Genomic DNA, 21674 nt, shown 5'->3' with positions numbered 1-21674 from the left:
CTCCAGTCCTGCTCTCTGGTGTTTTCCATACTGTTACTGATTAGTTATAACCTTACTTGGAGTGTATATTTCTTACTTTTTACTATGGGTTATTCATAATTAAGGATATTGATGGTAATGTATGTTTGATTTAATAATAATAATAATGCTCCATGTCCCCCTGATGTTCTAGGTGGCAACGAGGGCCAGGGCTTTCTCAGTCAACGTGCCTGAGATGAGGTGGAGCTTGCCTACTTGCTTACTTTCTGAACCTTTAGTATTTCCAAAAACTCTAGGTGGTAGCATATCTCGCTTGATTATTCACTGGTGAGTGGAACTAAGGTTCCTCCCTGCCTGAAAACACTCATATAATGCCAATGCAGCTAGTGATTTGATATAGATGATCAATAAAGCAGGGTGGAGATGGCCCTGAATATTCAGCAGGTAGAGGACGAGTTGCTGCACTGGTATGAGGAAAATGCAAAAGTGAGCTGAATCCGTGCGCATTGTGAACATGAAGAGTATATGATACATATGGTACACTACAGTCCCAGACACTTCAATATTCACCAGCCCACCACAGAAGGCACTCAGATATAGATATAGGCCTCTTCAGAGGCCTAGGAATGATACAGACAAACCAGGGATTAAATGCAGATTTTATATACAGATATAAGATACACTTCAATACATTGATCTCCAGAGCAACCGTATTCAACAATGAACATAAGTGCAAGATGAAAATTGATTCTGCTTCCAAGGTGCCATTGAGCCCACCATAATGCTGTTTGTCACCTCACTGTGATGTTGATATGTAGTGCAGCTCCTTCTCATCCTCACAAAAGCCACTTGGGAAGGAACTGGTTGGTGTCCAAAATCACCATCTCTTTGGTACAAAGCCAGGTTGATAATTGGTTGTTTCTGGATTTCCAATGGTGTTTTTTGAGTAACTGAGAGTTCAGAAAGGGGAGTCATTGTCATTTCATCTGAACCCAACCATTGCACCAACATCGTTCAAAGCCAGAAATGTACCTTTTACCTAATAGTTTAAACTCTCTCTCACTCACTCACACATACATGAAAAGTTTAGTTTTTTCAGGAAAGTGTACGCACCATGAATACAGATCTGTTCACTAGTAATTCTCTTCATGAAGGTTTAATGGATGAATCTAATTCAAATTCCCCTAATGGACATACAGAAGCACAGAATTTTTCATTCCCAACCTGCATACATTAAATTTTCAAACAATGGCAATAGCCCTTGAAACAAAGATGACAGATTTTACATTAAACAAGCTCTTCTCTCACCTCTGCCTTCACTTCCCCCACTCCTTCTCCCTCCTCCTTCTCCTCCTCCTCTCTCTATCTTTTGTTTATTCAGCGTTTGAACTCCAGGAAACCAATTCCTAACCTGCAATATCTCAATTCCAAAAATGACTAAACTGGGGAAATGATTAAACAGAGAAAGTATTTGCGGGATTGTTTAAAAATTAAGTTTTACCTTAACTGAAAACATCCCATCATAAAATTAAAATAATCAGAGCAACATCCGCCAGAAGTGGATATTGTCAAAAGTAAAATAGTTGTCTCTAAGTGAAGTCTAGTAAGTTCAAAGCCTGGCTGCAAATCTATCCCTTCGACAACACTGTACAAACACATTATTTAGATTACATTCTGCACCTGATTAATGACAGCAGGAGATCAAATGTTAATAGCTTAAGAATCTCCTCTGCTCTCTGCACATAAGGAGTACTTTAAAGTGCACCATAATTTCACAGTAATAAATAAGAGCTCTCACCTAAATTATACAAGCATTGTCCTTTGGTTGCTGCAGAAGTGTCTATTCAATGTGGAGTTTTTATTGCTGGTTTGTTCAGTAGAAGATTCCCATATATGGTCTATGAGACAACCAGAAGGGGAAATGATGTGCGCTGTAGAGACATTTAATTCACATTCCTGTTCTGCTTTCTGTATAGCTTTTGAGCTTATGGCAGCTGTATTCCACAGGCTATATGTTTTGTATTATCAAATACTGCAAAATGCCTACTTGAAATGTCAGGTAAGACTGTGCAGTAGAGCAATGAAACTATATATTACGTTTTATAAAGCATGATTATAGAAATAAGGAAGAGTCATTATGAGCCAGAGGACTAAAGGACAAAATCTGATGAATAATGTTATCTGAAATTAAAATCAGGTGAAACAAAATTTTACATTAGTGATGGTGCAAAATTTTGTGATTACTTCAAGGTCACATTTGCCCACCTTATGATACTCAACTATATTATGAAGTGAGTAGAATTTCTCCCAGAATTACTTTCATGTCCTGCTTAGAAGGTTCCACATGCACACAGCTCCATCATAGGGACGAATGCAGAAGTGTTTTAAATTTAACCTCCTACTCTTGATGAAAGGGAGGCGGGTGGTGCTGTGGGTTAAAACACAGAGCTTAGGGCTTGGCGATCAGAAGGTCGGCAGTTCGAATCCCCGCAATGGGGTGAGCTCCTGTTGCTTGGTCCCTGCTCCTGCCAACCTAGCAGTTTGAAAGCACCTCAAAGTGCAAGTAGACAAATAAGTACCGCTCTGGCGGGAAGGTAAACAGCGTTTCCGTGTGCGGCTCTGGTTCGCCAGAAGCGGCTTAGTCATGCTGGCCACATGACCCGGAAAAACTGTCTGTGGAAAACGTTGGCTCCCTCGGCCAGTAAAGCAAGATGAGCACCACAACCCCAGATTCATTCATGACTGGACCTAATGGTCAGGGGTCCCGTTACCTTTACCTTTACTCTTGATAAAATTATTAGTAAACTAGGTAACTAGGTATAAACTAGGTGACACTTAAGGTTTTTCCATACATTCAGCAATAAAGCTTCTAAATACTAACTTGACTCTAAATTGAGGCAAGGAGATCAGTTTAGCTCTACCTTCAAAAGACGCAGCATTACTTTCCAATTTCTTTTCAGATATATATATTGATTATTTCCAGGGTAGAGAGAGAGGTTGGAAAATAGCCATAATACCTTTGGGTAAGTCAATAGGCCATCCAATCCTTGGTTTTCCAACAAGCAGGCTAGTCATAGGTTAATTTATGTTACACATTTTTTAATTTGTCAAAATAGAGTCGTGCAATTAGAGCTCCAGGCTCCCCTTCCTTTCCCCATAGTCATCCTGCATAACTCATATGTGTCATGGTTGTTGTTTTTTTGAACATGGCCTGAGCAGCAGCTGTTGTGAGACTAGCCTGTAGAACATCCCATCATGCCTGGGCCATACACCTTTAGGGGCAATAAATTAGAGATTCATTATATAGTAAGTCCGAACGCTGCAGATTCCTAAATTCAAAGTGCCAATTTTCAACCAGATACAGCATCTGTATCAAGTCTCTTGCCAAGCCAAGCAACCTTTTGATCACGTTGAAAAGGAAACCCCCAGAGTTCTGTCATGTGTAGCCTTTGCAATCGAGTCCTCCTGAAACATCCTTCTAGAGTGACTCTGTCAAACAGTGATCTCATCTGGAGTGTGACCTTTCTTTTCAGCACCTCCATGAGTTTCCATGCTTGCAAATGTTTAAATTTCTCACTGTTTCCTCTGTGCAAATGAACATTTTCCCATGTTTTCCTAAGACTTCAGCCTGGAGGCAGCTCTCAAGGAAGCGGAGCAGGGCAACCCTATTGCAACAAAATGGCAGTGGCTGGCGTAGTGCTCACTTTTTCGGGGCTGTACCACTTCAGTCTGTTGGAGGGTTCTGTTCTTGACAAAACAATTCCCTAAACAAAGAGAATTGGTTGTCATGACACCACCTGATTGACATGGAGATTACGCTGCCCACCTCTCAGACTCTTGGGAACCTGCAATGGCTTCAAAGCCCTTTTGCTCTTTGCAAAAGGCTTTTGGGCAGCCCACACCCTCCCGTGTGGCCTCTGAAGCCTCTCTGAAGTAGTGCCACCCTCCACTTCAATATCAGTCAAACAATGTTTAAAGCAGGGTGGAAGGCTGCTTGAACCACTTTGCAAAACTGATGTTTGAAGCAGCCTTCCCTCCTCCTTTAAACTTTTCTCAATTGTTTAAAGATTGGGAGGAGGTTGCTTCAAACAGTGTTTCTGCAAAGCGCTTAAAGAAAGTCCCTGTACTCCTGTCTGAGCCTGTGGGGATCCTCTTAAGGCACTTTGCAGAAGTGCTATTTGAAGCAAGTACAGCAGCTACTGTTTCTTCTAACCATTGAAAGGAGCAGCCAATGGGTGTAAGTAACAGCTCCTCCTAAGCTGCTCTAGTCATCCAGTAGCCCAGCTGGCAGATAGAAGGAGCAAGAGTGGACCGGAGATGTTTCAGGGTATGACAGTCAGAATTTTAAAAAGTTTCCCATGAGGTAAAAGGTAAAATAAAGGGTATCTACTTGGGACCATAAGTCTCTGTCCATTAACAACCCATTTGCTCAGTAAGATGAAATACTCATGCCGTATGATGAGTAGAAATGTTTTGGGATTCACTGTCAAGCATTGGGCTGTGGTTCTGCAAGGGTGTGGCAGGAGAGGATAGCAAGTGCATCAGGAAGAGTCAAGGAGAATCAGCGAAGCATTTAAATATTTCAGTGTGTTATAGTATAGTATTAGTATACACAAAAAGAATGGGATCTACAACCAGAAACTGTATCCACACCTCTCTTCAAGAGCATTGGCTATTCTTCTAAAATTATCTGCAATATATCGTTGTGAACAGGAATTTTCAACTCTGTCAAATATGCAAGATCAGAAAAGAGAAAAGCTTATTTATGTAGATGAGGAGATGAGAGTTTGTTTGTGTCAAATTAGACCTAATATGAGATCATCCGGCAAAAACAAGCTCAACGCCCCTCATTGAGTTTTTATTCATACATATGCAAGAGGCTCGTTTATCATTACATTTTGGGAATGATTCATGTTCTTATGTTTTATACTTTCTGGATGTCCCATGATCATATTATAAAGTAGTTGTGTTCTGTGTTATAAATCAAGCACTGCTATGAGTGGTTTCTTCTTGATTTCCAATGCATTTCTTATCACACACAAAAACTGGTTGTGGCATGAGCAAATTTTTATTCTGAAAGTGTGGCCCAGAGAAAAAAGTTTGAGAACCATTGCACTAGGACATATATATATATAGTAACATCCTATATAGGTAAAGGGGCCCCTGACCATTAGGTCCAGTCGTGGCCGACTCTGGGGTTGCGGCGCTCATATCGCTTTACTGGCCGAGGGAGCCGGCGCACAGCTTCCGGATCATCTGGCCAGCATGACTAATCCGCTTCTGGCAAACCAGAGCAGCACACGGAAAGGCCATTTGCCTTCCCGCTGGAGTGGTTCCTATTTATCTACTTGCACTTTGACTTGCTTTCAAACTGCTAGGTTGGCAGGAGCAGGGGCCGAGCAATGGGAGCTCACCCCGTCGCGGGGATTCGAACCGCCGACCTTCTGATCGGCAAGTCCTAGACTCTGTGGTTTAACCCACAGCACCACCCGCATCCCTTAACATCCTATATATATGATGTTTAAATGCAGCATAAGAACATCATTTTAAACATATCAGGATATCTGTGTTTAGAACCTGACTTTTCATCTGGGATTCCCCTCCTCCTCTAACATACTTTCTACTCACCACAAAATGTATTGCTGCAGGTCCTACATTCCCTGTTTTAAAGGCTCCTGCATCTTACGCACAAGAGAGACCTAGACACCTTCTGGCTGCTTCGGAGCATAGCATCATCAAATCTGCAGTCCGGTCAGCTTTACTTCCAAGCTGTTGTGTACATAGTCAGCGTTACTGAAAGAGAGTCTCTTTTTCATCTTCTAGAAGTTGCTGCGAATTCTTTGGAGCTGCCGGTTACACACATTAGTGTGGAACTAGGTTCTGGTTTTATGAATCAGAGTTAGAACAAACTTTAGTAACTGCCTGATCTCTCACATTCTGACTGTTTCTTAGAAATCATTTTGGGAGTGGGAAGGGGGGCTTCTCAATATCGAGGGGGCCCAGCGCACAGTGCATGGTGCAGAGGACTCCTTTAGACAATGCAACAACATGCACAATATGCCTAACATCACATGTGTGCAATGCACAACACGCACGTGATGTCACACACACATGATATGCGCTGGGGGCAACCTGGCGCGTCTGGTAAAGTAAAAGACTGAAAGGATTAAACTGGCTAATTTCTCACAAAAAATGAGAAGAATTGTGTCTATACATGTTGCCTCATATCACAGGTCCTAGAAGTGCTAGAAAGTTGCTTTTTAAAAATGACAGCTAGGAATCTGGGGGTTACCAAAGGCAGCCTTAGCGGATGCTATGACATCCACGGGTGCTGGTTTGGCAACCCCTGCCTTACCTTGTATACTCCTGTGCAGTCACTTCAATCCTCAGGAGAGACCGTCCTCAGAGTGCTGGGGGCTCCCAGGGTTAGTGTAGTAGCACATGCCATTTGGAAAGCACTTCCTGTTAACATCAGGAAATTACCTATTTGGCATTTAGGTGCCTTCATGGGCTTTGAAGACCCTCATACTCAGGACGCAAGGGAGAAATGTGCTTAGAGGAAGGCACGCTTGGCAAATCCATACCACGATCAACTCCCACCCGGAAACCAATGTCCCCACTGTGGAAGGACGTGTGGATCCAGAACTGGCCTCCACAGTCACTTACGGACTCATTGTTAAAAGACAATCTTACTCAGCTACGAGTGGTCAACAAAGAAGAAGAAAGCCTACTTCAAACTCATCTGTTGACCCAGGCTTTTCCTGGGGGTAATCCAGCTTGTTGATATAATAACCCAATTGAGCAATCTATGCTGTTTTTTCTCTTTGTTTTATGAATGCAATTTTATTGTTGATTTTATGTTGTTCACCACCATGAACTTTGTTCTTGAATATAGAAATATTTGCATGTAAATAAAATATGCTGAGTAAGCAAGTGCCTAATTCATGTCATAATTCTGAAATGGCCAGGTTGCATTTAGCATGTTTACTGTGTTGCGTGGTTGGCACCTGCGCTTGGCTCACAAAATAGTTCCTGGGGATGTGCTGATGAATGTTGGGGATATGCATGTTGAATTACATCTTAGTGTTTAAGGCAAATCCTCACTCCCAGTACTTCTAGTAACCTCACCCAGAGATAGCAACTGATAATCACTTTATTTTACTTAATAGGGAAAACCGGCTCATAGCATGTTAATAAGATTTGAATGACGGTTGCCAGATGACTTTGACAGAGAATGAGGGAAGTCAGAGCTGTGGCAATAGAGACAGGAAAACTCTAAACCTACACACAGCCTGAACTTTTGGTAAAAGCTGGGAAACCATTGGTCATAACTGTCTAGGGTGGTGTCTAGGGTGGTTTGTCATTTCTTTAGTAATACCCATATACTTATTGCATTGGAAGTTAGAATGGGGAAGCAGCTCAGTTTTAAACCACGAGTAACCATCCTAGTCTTTTTCTGTCTCTGTGGCTGAGTGGCTAGGTCACACCTGCATAATCCAGTAAGGTAAAGGTAAAGTGACCCCTGACTGTTAGGTCCAGCCACGGACAACTCTGGGGTTGTGCGCTCATCTCGCTATATCGGCTGAGGGAGCCAGCGTTTGTCCGCAGACAGCTTCTATGTCATGTGGCCAGCATGACTAAGCCACTTCTGGTGAAACCAGAGCAGTGCATAGAAACGGCGTTTACCTTCCCGCTGGAGTGGTACATATTTATCTACTTGCACTTTGACGTGCTTTCGAACTGCTAGGTGGGCAGGAGCAGGGACCGAGCAACAGGAGCTCACCCCGTCGCGGGGATTCAAACCGCCGACCTTCTGATTGGCAAGCCCTAAGCTCTGTGGTTTAGACCACAGCACCACCCGCGTCCCCTGCATAATCCAGTAGTAACGTATAAAAAGGGGGATAGTTGTACTACTTCCATCCTAGCAATAACCCCAGCAGGGGAAGATCAGCCTGGCCCCAACTAGATTTGAATCCTTGCACAACTCACTACTTCTGGTGCTGCCGATAGGATGCCCGTCCTCTACGTATTCCCTCCTGTAGCTTTGTCTTTTTAGGACAGCCTGAGGACAGGAGCCGCATTTCTGCCACAGGAGACACTTTAGAAATTACTATAATTATTATTGCTCAACAACTCTGGGCAACTTTTCCCTTCCCACTCTTTTTTTCAAAGCTATTTTTGTCTTTGTATCAGAAAGGCACTGGCCAATTGCGTTGCCAATAAATATTGCTGCAAACGTTTCTGAGATCATGGTATTTCCAACAAGTGGCTCTTGTTCATGTTTGTTAATAGTCTTACTCTAAATGTTGTGAGGATCCTATGCCCTTTTAAAATGTGTTTTTTGGGGGTGAGGGTTATTGGGTTGTTGCTTTTATTTTGATTATGTATTTTGTGGTTTTATATTTTGGTTTTATTCTGTGAACTGCCCTGAGACCTCCAGGTATAGGGTGGTATATAAATTCAATTATTATTAACAACAACAACAACATATCTCAGGTGTTTATAGTAAGCCAGAAACTTTCCTAAACAACTGTTGCTGCACTTTACCTAAGGATAACTGAAATCTTAAAAAATGCCAGAAAAATATGATTTGGAAGCCAAGTGAAAATATCCTTATCACAGATCATTAATTTGCCATGTCATCAAAATGTGGCATCATCTAAAGTGATATTTCTAATTCGTATGGTCATACATTTATTATTCATTCATCTGGTTAGTATTCCTTTCCTTGAGCAGCTTTAATCAGGGCAATGATCTGTTTGACAGTTAGACAGGCAGTTAGACAAGGAAAGACCCTTTAACAAGATGTACCTTCTATGAACCAATTAATCTTTCTGTAAATTTGTGTATTCTAACAGATGGGTGAAACTCAAAGCAAGCATTTGACCAAAGGCATAAATCAGCTTTTGACATTGTTTTCTTTCAAGCGGTAGCCAGAGGCATTAATATCATTTTTTACAAGTCATCCAAAACAATGATAAACTCAGAACTGTGATTGAACTAAGTGATATTTAAATTAAGAATATTACCCATGCACATGTATTATCCCAAAAGTATTATCCTTTATTTAAAAGGTGATGGATTTAAGAGCCATTAAAAACTGATGAAGCCTTACCACTGTGTGCAAGTAGCCACATGGCAGCTGGTGCTATTATGGAATGTCCTCAAACATTACCAGTTTGCTTGGTGGGTGGAGGGAGCCTATCAGCAAGTTCATAGTCCTGCTTATACATACACACACAGAGAGAGAGAGAGCGCATAATTGGTTGCCTTTTGCACAAGCAAAGTTATTAACATCACAGTTTGTGATTTCTGTGTGACTTTTACACATGAAAAAAAAACTTCTACAATAAATTTAGCACAGGTTCTTTGGTTTTTTTTACCCCAACCAGCTGAATAAATGTTCTACAAAGCTCTTGGGATTTTGTGTGCTTAGATGTGAACTAAACCAAAAGCCAGTTATTTTGTTGTCAACAGCACAGTAAAAAGATAAAGTCAGATTTTGTTTTGGACAGGAGAAGAGAGAGAGAAAAACGATCACACATCCTCCTTGGTCGTTCAAGCTGTATATGGCCTTGTCTGCCTATGTTTTTTTCAGAATAACTGAGGATTTTAACTCCTTGGCTACAAATGAAGGAGTAATACAACATTGCCACAAACCATGCACTCCCCCCACTTCTGGACAATCAGAGCTGCTTTCAGCTCACAGTTAAGCTTCACAGCAAGTACCTGAAAGTGGGAACACCTGTGGGAACCCACATGGTCCAAGAGCCTATGCAAATATCTTGATCTCATAAGTAGAGGAAGGCTTGGCTGTTACATAAGTTTTGAAATCACCCAAACTGCCTGCATCTTATGAGCAACTGATGGGGCAGCTCATAAAGAACACTGATGAAACGAGTGCCTGTTTGTAGATATCACCTTCCTAGAGCATCAACAGGTTTCATCAACAGAACACAGTGTCCAAATCAAGTGAAGTAATAGTACCGCTCTATTCTGCCTTTGTCAGACCACACCTGGAATCCTGTGTCCAGTTCTGGGCGCCACAATTTAAGAAGGATGTTGACATGCTGGAATGTGTGCAGAAGAGGGCGACCAAGATGACCAAGGGTCTGGAAACCAAGCCTTATGAGGAATCGTTGAGGGAATTGGGCATGTTTAGCCTGGAAAAGAGGGGAGTGAGAGGAGATATGATAGCTACCTTCAAATATCTTAGGGGCTGTCATGTGGAAGATGGAGCAAGCTTTTCTTCTGCTTTGGAGGGTAGGACTCGAACCAATGGCTTCAAGTTACGAGAAAGGAGATTCCGATTAAACATATGGGTTTATACTAAACATAGCGGGTGGTGCAGTGGTCTAAACCACTGAGCCTCTTGGGCTTGTCGATCAGAAGGTTGGCGGTTCGAATCCCCGCGACGGGGTGAGCTCCCATTGCTCGGTCCCTGCTCCTGCCCACCTCCAGCGGGAAGGTAAACGGTGTTTCCGTGCGCTGCTCTGGTTTCAGTGTTCCATTGCGCCAGAAGCGGCTTGGTCATGCTGGCCACATGACCCGGAAAAACTGTCTACGGACAAACACTGGTTCCCTTGGCCTGTAAAGTGAGATGAGCGCCTCAACCCCAGAGTCATCTGCAACTGGACTTAACTGTCAGGGGTCCTTTACCTTTTTTTTTAACCTGGAAAAGAGGGGAGTGAGAGGAGATATGATAGCTGTCTTCAAATATCTTAAGGGCTGTCACGTGGAAGATGGAGAAAGCTTTTCTTCTGCTTTGGAGGGTAGGACTCAAACCAATGGCTTCAAGTTACGAGAAAGGAGATTCCGATTAAACATACAGAAAAACTTTCTGACAGTAAGAGCTCTTCAGCAGTGAAAAAGACTCCCTTGGAAGGTGCTGGACTCTCCATCCCTGGAGGTTTTTAAACAGGTTGGGCGGCCATCTGCCATGGATGCTTTAGCTGAGATTCCTGCATTGCAACTCCTTGATTTTGTGATCAGGGGCGCTGCATCCCCGTTAGCCTCTTGAGGCAAAACAGGAATGTGCCACTGCCCCACGCTGCCCCACTCCCTGGCCGTCGTTCACTCTGTTGTGCAGCAGCGCCTGCAAGCGCCATCAGCATTACTTGAGTCAGTGGCCTCAGCTAGTCTCACTGTCCATCTCTCCACTGCAAGGTGAATAATGGCAGAGGTCAGATCTATTTGTCCTATTACTTTCTGCTCACTTGAATGTGATTTGATTACATATTGTGTGTGTGTGTGTGTACTGTGTATGTGTATTAGAGTTGATAAAGAGAAATGCAAAACCTAATCTCAAATGTCTTTTTTGTCCAATGTTAATCGAAGTAAGATAAAAGCATGTCAAAAAAGAAAGAAAAGAGATGTATAAAAATAAGAAAAAAAATAGATAGAAAAGAGCTTTCATGAGGAAATGGAAAAGGTAAAGTTCAGAGATTATAGAACTTCCAATTCTTCCTCTGTCCGCTGTATAAAAACAATAATCACTTCGTTCACTCCAATATAACTCAACAAAACCACTTTCTCTAAACAAACTATCTTCAATCCTCAAATCCAAATGTCATTATTTCATTTTCTTTTTCACACAAAAAGTCTATGAGAAGTTTCCAAACTTTAACAACGACTTTTCTCTGAATAAACAGGTCAGTTCTGCCATCTCAGCTAAGTCTGTTAATTTTAACAACCGTTCTTCCATTGCTGGTGATGATGAGTCTTTCCGGCTTTGTGCGTATAATAGTCTTGCCGTTGTAATCATATATTGAAGCAAAGTTCCTTAGGGTTTTTTTGTGACTGTATGTCTGTAAGTTCCAGCAGGAAGGGTTCTGGTTATAATTGAAGGTTAACTTTCAAAATTCTCCATTTCAGTGTATGTATTTGTATCCAATATTTTTGGGCTTTTTTACACATCCACCAAGCACAATTAAAACATCCCTTCATGTTCTTTACATTTCCAACAGGTATACAGAATAGTTTTGTACGTTCTAAATAATTTCTCAGGAGTTAAGTACCAGTGGTACATCATTTAATTTAAAAATTCATTTAAGTCATAACACAGCTTATATTTTAACCCTTTAGTTCACATATATTATATTATATCCACTGTATATTATATATATCCAAAATTTCTCACCTATTTAATCATACATTATTTGACTTGTTCTTCTTGCATTTCCAATTTCAACAATAATTTATACATTTTTTGCAATAACATGTTCATCATCTGTATATATCTGCATTTCAAAATTTGTCTTTTTTGTTCTATACCAAACGTCTTTTTATCCCACTTAACTCTATCAGCTGGTTATAGATGTGCAAACCATTGGAGACTGTAGCCTTCTCTTGTTAGTTATTCCCTTGTTTGAATTTTACAGTCCCCTTTACTCCACTCTAATAATTATTGGTAGGTTAACCATTTTTCTTTACCTGTCGCCTCTTTTCTATGAAACACTTTTTTGCGTTGAAATCCATAGGGGTATCTTCATATATAACCTAGGTGTATTTCTATTCCAGACTCTTAATATAGTACATCTAACAAAATCATTTTTAAACTCCACATTAACTTTGATCTTGTCATACCACAGATATCCATGCCATCCAAACCTTAAATTGTGACCTTCTAAATCCAAAATTCTCTTATTTCTCAAGGTCACCCACGCCTTCATCCAAGCTAGGCAGCCAGGCTGCAAAGTACAATTCCAAATCAGGCAGTCCCAGTACTCCCCTTTCCTTCTCATTTTGCAGTATTTTCATTTTAAGTTAACCCGTGATTTTTTTACCTTTCCATACAAACTTAGATAAATGTTTTTGCCATTCTTTAAACGGTAAGTCATTATTCACAATAGGCATTGTTTGAAATAAAAACATCATTTTAGGCAAAACATTTTTATCACTGAAATTCTACCGCGCAATGACAGTTTCAACTTCTCCCATCTTAATATATCTTTTTAAACTTCAGCCCATGTTTTAACATAATTAGTCTGAAACAATGTGCAGTTCATATTTATCATAGTAATACCCAGATATTTAACTTTTTCCATTTGAAACCCTGTTTTCTCCATCAAAACCTTCTGGTCTTATGCTGTCATATTCTTTGTTAGTATTTTCATTTTTTGACGGTTAATCTTAAAACCTGCTAAACGTACCAAACTCTAAAATTTTACTTTGTCCATAAAAGTTCCTACTCCCTGCAATAGGATTTCTAAAGTTAACATCAAATCATCAGCAAATTCTCTTAGTTTGTACATTTCTTTTTAAATCTTTATTGCGCGTCGAGGTCCCCAAGACACCCCCACCCCAATAACACACACTTCGCACAGAATTTTTGTTTAAAGTTTTTGGCATAATTTTGGCCACAACTTTATTAACATACATGGATGTGAGTGGTTGCTTAGGCATTGGTTAGGACTATCTGTCCCCCTGCCTGGGGACAGAACTGACTTCCGGATTCCAGCGAACGTCAGTGAGGAAAACAATGTTGGGGAGAACTGGAGCTGCGCCACAGGCCCTCAGCTTCTCCCCGCATGCTCCCAGGGGCTTACGCGGCCCGGACCCAATTCCAGGGGTTTGGACAAAAGGATGGCAAGCCCCTGAATTCCTTTAACGGAATTCCCTTGCAACACCAGCATTGGAGGGGTAGGCACTTACCCCTCCAACAACCAATTTTTTAACCAATGCCTAATGCCTAACCACAAACCTTAAGGGACGTGGGTGGCGCTGTGGGTTAAACCACAGAGCCTAGGACTTGCTGATCAGAAGGTTGGTGGTTTGAATCCCCGCGACGGGGTGAGCTCCCGTTGCTCGGTCCCTGCTCCTGCCAACCTAGCAGTTCAAAAGCACATCAAAGTGCAAGTAGATAAATAGGTCCCGCTCCAGCGGGAAGGTAAACGGCATATCCGTGTGCTGCTCTGGTTCGCCAGAAGCAGCTTAGTCCTGCTGGCCACATGACCCGGAAGCTGTACGCTGGCTCCCTCGGCCAGTAAAGCGAGATGAGCGCCGCAACCCAGGAGTCGGCAACGACTGGACCTGATGGTCAGGGGTCCCTTTTTAACCACAAACCTTACAAGTTGTGACGATTTGCTATGCAGTAGGCAAAAACCAAATGGCACCAGCCAATCAGCCAAATGGACAAAATTCCTACCAGGCCCCTGCCCCAACGGTAGACGACCCCATGACAGGCATAGCAAGGTCAACGCACAAGACCCAAATTAAGGGAGGGAGGGAGGGTGATTCAGTGCACGCAGCGAAAGAGAAAGCAAATTGGCAACATGGAAATTACCCCAGCAACTCAGGATAACAATCTCTGCCAGAGCCATACCATCCCAAACTGCCTGGCAACAGAGGGGTGTCTTGGCTGGCCCCCACCGCAACACGTGCTTTCTTTTAATGAGAACACACTTTCCCATAATTCTCTCATCCTATCTCTAAACAGCACTTCTAGGATTGGAATGAAAAATACTGGGCATAGTGGACATCCTTGTCTTGTCCCCTTTGATAAAATATATAGAGGCCCTGGGCTTGAGTTTTGGGTTTATCTTTTTAAAATCAAACCTGACTATCTTACATAAGTCTGATTTCAAATCAGACAGTATAATGTTGAGATACATGTACATGCCTCGTTATTTAAATATGAAGCTTTACTTTGCATTTGTTTGTTTGTTTGTTTATATTGCACTCTTCTCTGCAGCATCAGGGTGGCTTAATGACAGATGAACTAAAAAAATAAAATAAGAAGCTAAAAACAGACAAAATGAAAACAGGCGCAATTATGGGGCAAGTGCAATATTTTCAGAAGGCTGAAGATTTAAAATCTATTTTCAGTTTGGAAATATGTAATTTAGTTCAGCAGCTGTGAATTATCATAGAAATAAAGTCACAGCCGTTCTTTTTTGTTAAACTGAATGAAGTTGTCTTGTTTTAAAATAAGGATCAAACCTTTACTATACTAAGTTCAAAACACATTCTCCATCATAAACATCAATTTACATCAAGAAATGACAAGTGGCTGGTTCATGTTGTAATTACTGACTTTTTAAACTTGTACATCAGCAAGATTTTGACATTATTAGTTTATTTTTATTCTTAATTACAATTATTTGTTGCTTTCCACAAGAAAATATCTCAAAGTGGCCTGAAAATCCAAAAAACAGCTTGACAATAACTTTAAAAGTATGCATATAGAAAAAATACCATGGAATGCCTAAATCATAGAGTTTGTAGAACAACAGTTTACAAATCTGTTCAATCACATACAATATTCTGAGATAAACCTTTAGTTTTATAAATTAGTGCCATTTTTTTTTACATATAGCCTGTGTTCCTCCTTATGTGATTTAATCGGAAATGTAAGTAACAATACAAAGTGAAATTTCCAAACAAAATTGCATCCAGGCCTTTGCAGAAATAGTCATGTTGGATATTTTATAATACTGTGTTTACAAATTACACCGGTTTCATCCACGTCACTTATGAAGCTCTGCCTGAGCAGAGGAGAAGAGTCTTTCTGGCTCCGATATGTTCCAGAGTTACTTGGCAGAATCTTGGTTTCATCTATCAGCTGTGACTCCCTGTCCCAAGCACAATTCTTGGTCAACTCCTGCCTCCGCTATGATGCTGCTGACAATTCTATCCTGCCCATCCAACTCAGTTCACAGAGATCAGACGTTTTCTCCGTCACGCACGCGCACCCACTGCTAAAATGTTCGCCAAAAAACCTGAGCAGTTTCAGCTCCAGTATCAGTTAGGGGCCCAATGAATCCACTGGAGATAAACTCATGCCAAATAGCCATGTTCCTCCCTGCAACCCTGCTTGTTTTTCATTGTACTTGTGGGGGGAAAGATGCTGGAAAAATGAAGCACACTGATTATCTGACTGGTATACAAAACCCTGCAAGCAATGAGCAACATCAAAACTCAGAATTTGTTAAAATTAGCAAAATAGCTTTGAGCCAGGGGCGGGGGAGGGGGCTGAAGGGGGCTGTGGCCCCGGGCGCATTTTTCTAAGAGGGTGCAACCAGGCACCCACACAACAGGCTCCCTCATTGGAGCCTGGTTTTGGCGCATGAGGGAACTGCAGAGACAGGCAGCTTCCTTGTGCCCAATGCTACCATCCACAACTCCATTCCCGGGTCAATCCTGCGATGCGCACACCCCAGGTGTGCTTTTTAGGGTGAGCTGCAATGGGCTTCCCACCCTCCTTGCCCCTTCCCTCTTGGGGGCGTGCTCTGCACACCTGCCCCAGGTAGCATGAACTTATGCACCGCCACTGCTTTGACAATCACTTTCTCTCTATGGGCCTTTTAACCGTCTCTCCTAAATGGCATTTCATTTCCTGTCTTTCAGATTTTATCAGTTCTGTTCACTTTCTGTATTGCTTCAACTCTGGCTGTCCATCTCCATCTCCTTCTCCTGAATTCCTTTTGGTGGTGAGGTACCACCAGAAAACTGACACAGCTGGGAGAGGGTCCTTCCTACTGGAAATCCGCGGAGGAATGTTCTTTTGTGGACCAACAATTGCTATTCCAATTCCAGCCCTCATCTCAGGTCTATCTACATGCTTAGCAGTCAACGACCTTGCAGAGAAAAAGAATGACTGCCATGCTTAATAAGCCTAGAAGCAAAAGTTAAACAATAAAACTGGACACACAGTAAGGTAAAGGTAAAGGGCCCCCTGACCATTAGGTCCAGTCATGGATGACTCTGGGGTTGCAGCACTCATCTCGCTTTACTGGCCGAGGGAGCCGGTGTACAGCTTCCAGGTCATGTGACCAGCATGACTAAGCTGCTTCTGGCGAACCAGAGCAGCGCATGGAAATGCCGTTTACCTTCCTGCCAGTGCGGTACCTATTTATCTCCTTGCACTTTGACGTGCTTTCGAACTGCTAGGTTGGCAGGACACACAATACTGAACAGCAACTAGCACTGCTATTGTATGAAAATGAAAATGGGACACATTCTTAAAGCACACACACACATACAAATTCTAGGCCATTTTCTACATAGTAGATTCCCATCATTTGATGTGCTGGTTGGAACTAATGGCAGAAGCATCTTCATTGGGCAACCTAGCTTAAATTATACAGTTGGCAACAGACCTGAGCATGTTCCTTTGCAAAGATTACAGTATGGGCAGAATTTTGTAGGAGAGAAGCAAATGCAAATTCATATTTCTGAGTTCAAATCAGCTAATTATGTTTTCAAAGCTTTCAGAAACTGTGCCAGTTCTGCAGAATCCATTTTGAGATAGGACAGCCAGAAGAGTACTACATAAATGGTCACACTGTAGCTTTTTATAATGGCACGGACCCTTAATGGATCATCCATCCATTTCCTGCTAATCCCAGTGCAACTATTGTACACTGAATCAGAATTTTTCACATGGCAAGAGCAGCATGAAAAGTCTGAAGCACACTGTATATGGATGGCAATTAACAAACTGCTAAGGCTCATATGTATTTTATTTAAAACATTTCTATCCCAGCCAGCCATATTGTTTCATTTTCCCTCCTCCTTATTTTCCCCTTGCCTCCTTCAACAGACATGTAGCTCTCATTGGAGTGCTTCAGATTTATTGGCCCCATTAAATTTTCTTCTAAAGAGCCCCCCCCTTCCAAAACTTGGGGTGCCCTGCTGATACCTCCCTCGTTTTTCTCAATAGCCTCATTTTGGCCGCACAGACAGCGTGCATCAGCACATGAGTTCACTATTAGTATATGCACTTAAATAATGGACGTGTGCAGTGTAGATACCAACTTGAACCTTAAACACTACAAATCTTAAACACCACAGCCATTTTCTTCTGCTGCTTCTTTTATAATGCCAGGGAAGAAATGTACTAAGAGTTATGAATATGATGCTGGGTGGTGCTGGGAAATCTGTTTGTTTTGAGAATTACTTTCCAATGCTTTGCCAAGCATTGTATGTTTTGTGAGCTGTCTAAATAGACATGTTTTTGTAACTTAAATTGTGCTTCCCCAAAGATGAATTAACTAACTAGCTGTAAGGCCAGAGTCATCTCAAGATGGAAGCAAAATAATGATCTGCTCCATTTCAGTTAACGAGCAAAGTCTTGGTGGTAACCCTTTCATTTTAGTGAGGCTTTGCTTCAGCTCTGAAAATGGGAGTCTTTACCATTGTAAACAATTTCAAAGCATAAAGACAGAATACGACCTGCAAAATGCAGATTCAGCACATGAATTATATGGCAATAAATCTTTTCTTCTTTTCTATTTGATTTCTTTGCCATTCAACATCCCCTGCTGGCAAAGGCAAACTTAGATGGCATAGCTGTGGTTTTCTCCAAAACCATAATCAAATACTGATCAGACTAATAGCTTCATTTTCTTCTGTCTTACTGTGATGAGGAACATGTACATCTACAGTCTTTGATATTTCAGTATCAAGAAATTTATCAATATGGGTACCAAAGGAGAGTTGGTTGTTTAAAACCCACACCATTCGTGTAATAAATTATTAGATGAATAACATTAATCTGACGGCAATTCACAAAGATGTATCGATGCAGCCAGTGGAGTATTTTCTTTTTAATCTAGTGAAGAGGTTGTGTGGTTAATCTGGAGGTGTTCAAGACCTCTGAGCATCAAATGGCTGAAACACAAGCATTAAGAGGAACATGAATGCAAAAGCTTGCTAGTCTAACATGTAAAGTTACAGCCAGTGATATTTTTCCAGAAAATGAGGTGCAGGAACTCACCATGAACACCTCCCTTATAATGGCAATGGCACCTCCCCGAGAGGCGCCGGAACTCAGTTCTGACAAGTTCTTGCTGAAAGAAAAAGCCCTGGTTATAACCTAAGGAAAAAGTGATGGAGATGGATTGAGGATGAAATCTGTAAATTTAAATTTAAACCTCCTGTCCCACATGTGTGGGAGAAATATTAATGTAAACAGGCTGTGTTATTGGAAGCTAGGAATCAGGCAACTACACATTTTATTCCTGTTTATTTGTGATATGCTGACCTTTCCCCTCTTTGTCTCTGTTGCTAAGAATGAAGCATATGCTTTAGTAAAAAAAAAAAAAAGGTTTACTTCCACTTCAGTGTGGGCAGCAAGTGCATCAAGTAATATGCAGGTGAAAAATGTGTCTTAGTTACAAAACACAAAATTAGTTTCCAAAATAGAGTCTGGGCTCTCAGCAGAGCCCATGAATATTCATCTGCTCACAGTGCTGGGCTTGAAAGAAAGAGGGAGCACTCAGGCAGGAAGTAAGCACATAAGATTATCTCCTTTGTTAGAAATTCTCACCAAAGCATTTAGGAAGTGGTCTCATGTTGATTCAGGAACTCTATATGAGTGTCAGTCCCTCATAAGACTGTGTGGCAATCATGCATTTGTGATTTTGATTGCAAAACCAACAAAAGGAGGGTCTCCATTCCCTTCCTCCAGTGATGTAACTAACCAATCATACTGGGAGATAAGTTTTCATAACCTGACTTAATAGCATGGGTTGGTACCAGATACCAGTAAGTATCATGGAACCTAGTTGGATCCTACTTAAATTACTTGGTTTTGGAAACTTGGTACGGGAACCATTTCCTGATGTCATACAGACCTTGTCCATTATCTTATTGGTCCCAGACGGCTAGGCAAAGTTTCTGCTGGGCTGCTCCATCTCTGTGTGAGAATGGAATTCTACTTCCCAAGACGACTCCTTGGTAGAATAAGGGCTGTGTGCAGGTCCTATCTACTGCAAGCCAACTATTGGGCTAGAGTATGCATCCCTTGTTGTAGGAGCACTGCACACAAACAGGTGTTGCATATACAGTTCCACCACTAAAAAGCTCACTCAACTAGCTGGCGTGGGACATGTTTAACCTATTTTGGGGAAACAATAAAAGACCTGCCAGGTTAGGGCATCATTGGTTTGCCAGAGAGGGGCAGCACCATCTGTCTACCTCTACCTCCCTTCAAGATGAAAGCAGACTGCCAAGTCAGTCAGGTCTAGGTATCTGGGAAATTTCTGGAAAGCTTCCTAGACGTTGTGTAATATTGAGGAAGTCTCCCAGTGGCCAGGTTTTCCCAGTTATTGCAAGATTTGAGGCTGATGAGCTTCTTCCCACTTTGTTTGGCTTCACTGGCAGGCAACATGCTGCACAGCCCACCCACAGCACCAAAGGCTTTATCTGGTTGCTGTCTTTGTTCTTTTAAATCTCATGTACGGTGTGGAAACACTACCCCAGCTCCTGTACCTCCCCACAGATGAAGTTACCATGCGCTGAGACCACACAGCTATATAGGCCAATCCTGTCTATTCTAACTGGCGTAGGACTGTCCCAGCTGCAGTACCCCAAATCCCTTTAAAAGGAGATCCTTTGTACCTTCTATGTGCAAAAATATGAGTTCTGCCGTTGATTAAAAGGCTTCCCCATAAATTTTACAAACAAGATATGCAGGCAAATCTGTTTTCATACATTAAAGGCATAGGGTTGTCATTAACGTAACACTATGGTGAACATTCTGTCTCCTTGTGCAACAGAACATTTCCCCCTTCTCCTTCCTTGAGCTGATTTGGGGACAGTATGGGGCACACATGGGGGAAGGAGAGGGGGGTCCCCCCTGCGCAAGTCCTTAGTTGAATACCGGCCATAGTGCTCATAAATGGAGCTGAAATTAACGTTTGTGAATCTAGCAAGAAATTTTATCTGCCCCTTTGTCACCTATTGATGGAAATCACTGCTAAGTGACAACTGTAACCCATTTTGCTAATGTTGGTTCACACTCTGCTCTTTTTCTCAAGCCAATAGAGAGACTGAAAGGGAGAAAGACAGAGAGAAAAGCAAATGGGTTGGCTTGGGGGCAATCAACATTTCCCTTGAATGTTTCCATTAAGTATCTTAAAACATTGCCTCATCTTTGACAAACACAAGAATATATCCAGAAATCTCACTTCATTTTTTCCTACATGGAGATCAAATACCTCTCAAAATCCCACGGAGATGACAGAGCTCATGTTTATACTCCGTGTCAGGGCTCTGATCCAGACAATACAAAGGAAGACTTATATACGTTTTACTTCATCTGGTATTCCACTCTCGACACAACTTAGTTTACACCCATTGTTAAATCCAAGAACACAGGCATCCAATGATTTTTAAAAGCCCAACTCTACAAGGACAAAAATGAATAACGCTTCTCTTCACTAGTAGGCATGCTAACTTTAGCCTCTCTTAATACAATACCAGGATTCCATGCCACAAATAAAGCCAAAGCCAATTAAGAATCCAGAGCTTTAAATGTGGTAAGTCTTCACCCATTTCAACCAAGATGTAGAATTCAAACCTAAGTTGGTAACTCCTTAGGATTTTGGGTTCTGGCAAGTCGTTGAAACCAAATAGTTTTGAGTCAACAGTTTATTTCAACACTTCTCACGACACTTTCCACCCCTAGAAAATGCATGTACAAGACAAACAAAACCAACTGACCAGCTGGAAACACCCATTTTAAAATCCAATCAGTGTCAAACTGAGTGAAGTTGGGTAGGAAACCCACATGGGCTGAAAAGGCTGCATTCTACAGGGAGCTAAAAGCAGAAGATAGGAATGGAAACTTTACTTTTACTATCTCCTATTTAAGGAAAATTCCAATTTGGGAAGCAGTTTATATGAAATACTTTGAATGGTTTAAGTATTGGTACGGGGGGGAAACTACTTATATATCCGAGTGGCATGTT

The 21674-nt window shown here is 41.6% G+C and overlaps 1 long non-coding RNA gene across 1 annotated transcript; it reads right to left on the bottom strand.

Annotated features, from left to right (window-relative positions):
• Positions 1-626: 626 nt before the first annotated feature.
• On the bottom strand, positions 627-14665 carry LOC307224703. Its single transcript, XR_013842703.1, has 7 exons — positions 14379-14665; positions 12412-13244; positions 9996-10142; positions 9095-9200; positions 5608-5748; positions 1778-1877; positions 627-929 (listed from the first exon to the last, which is right to left on the bottom strand). It is a non-coding gene; the product is annotated as an uncharacterized lncRNA (long non-coding RNA).
• Positions 14666-21674: the final 7009 nt, after the last annotated feature.

This window comes from Podarcis cretensis (assembly GCF_951804945.1).
Source record: "Podarcis cretensis genome assembly, chromosome: 9".
Lineage (NCBI taxonomy): Eukaryota > Metazoa > Chordata > Lepidosauria > Squamata > Lacertidae > Podarcis > Podarcis cretensis.
Note: the sequence above shows the minus strand (reverse complement) of the source record. Positions and strands in the feature narration are given on the sequence as shown.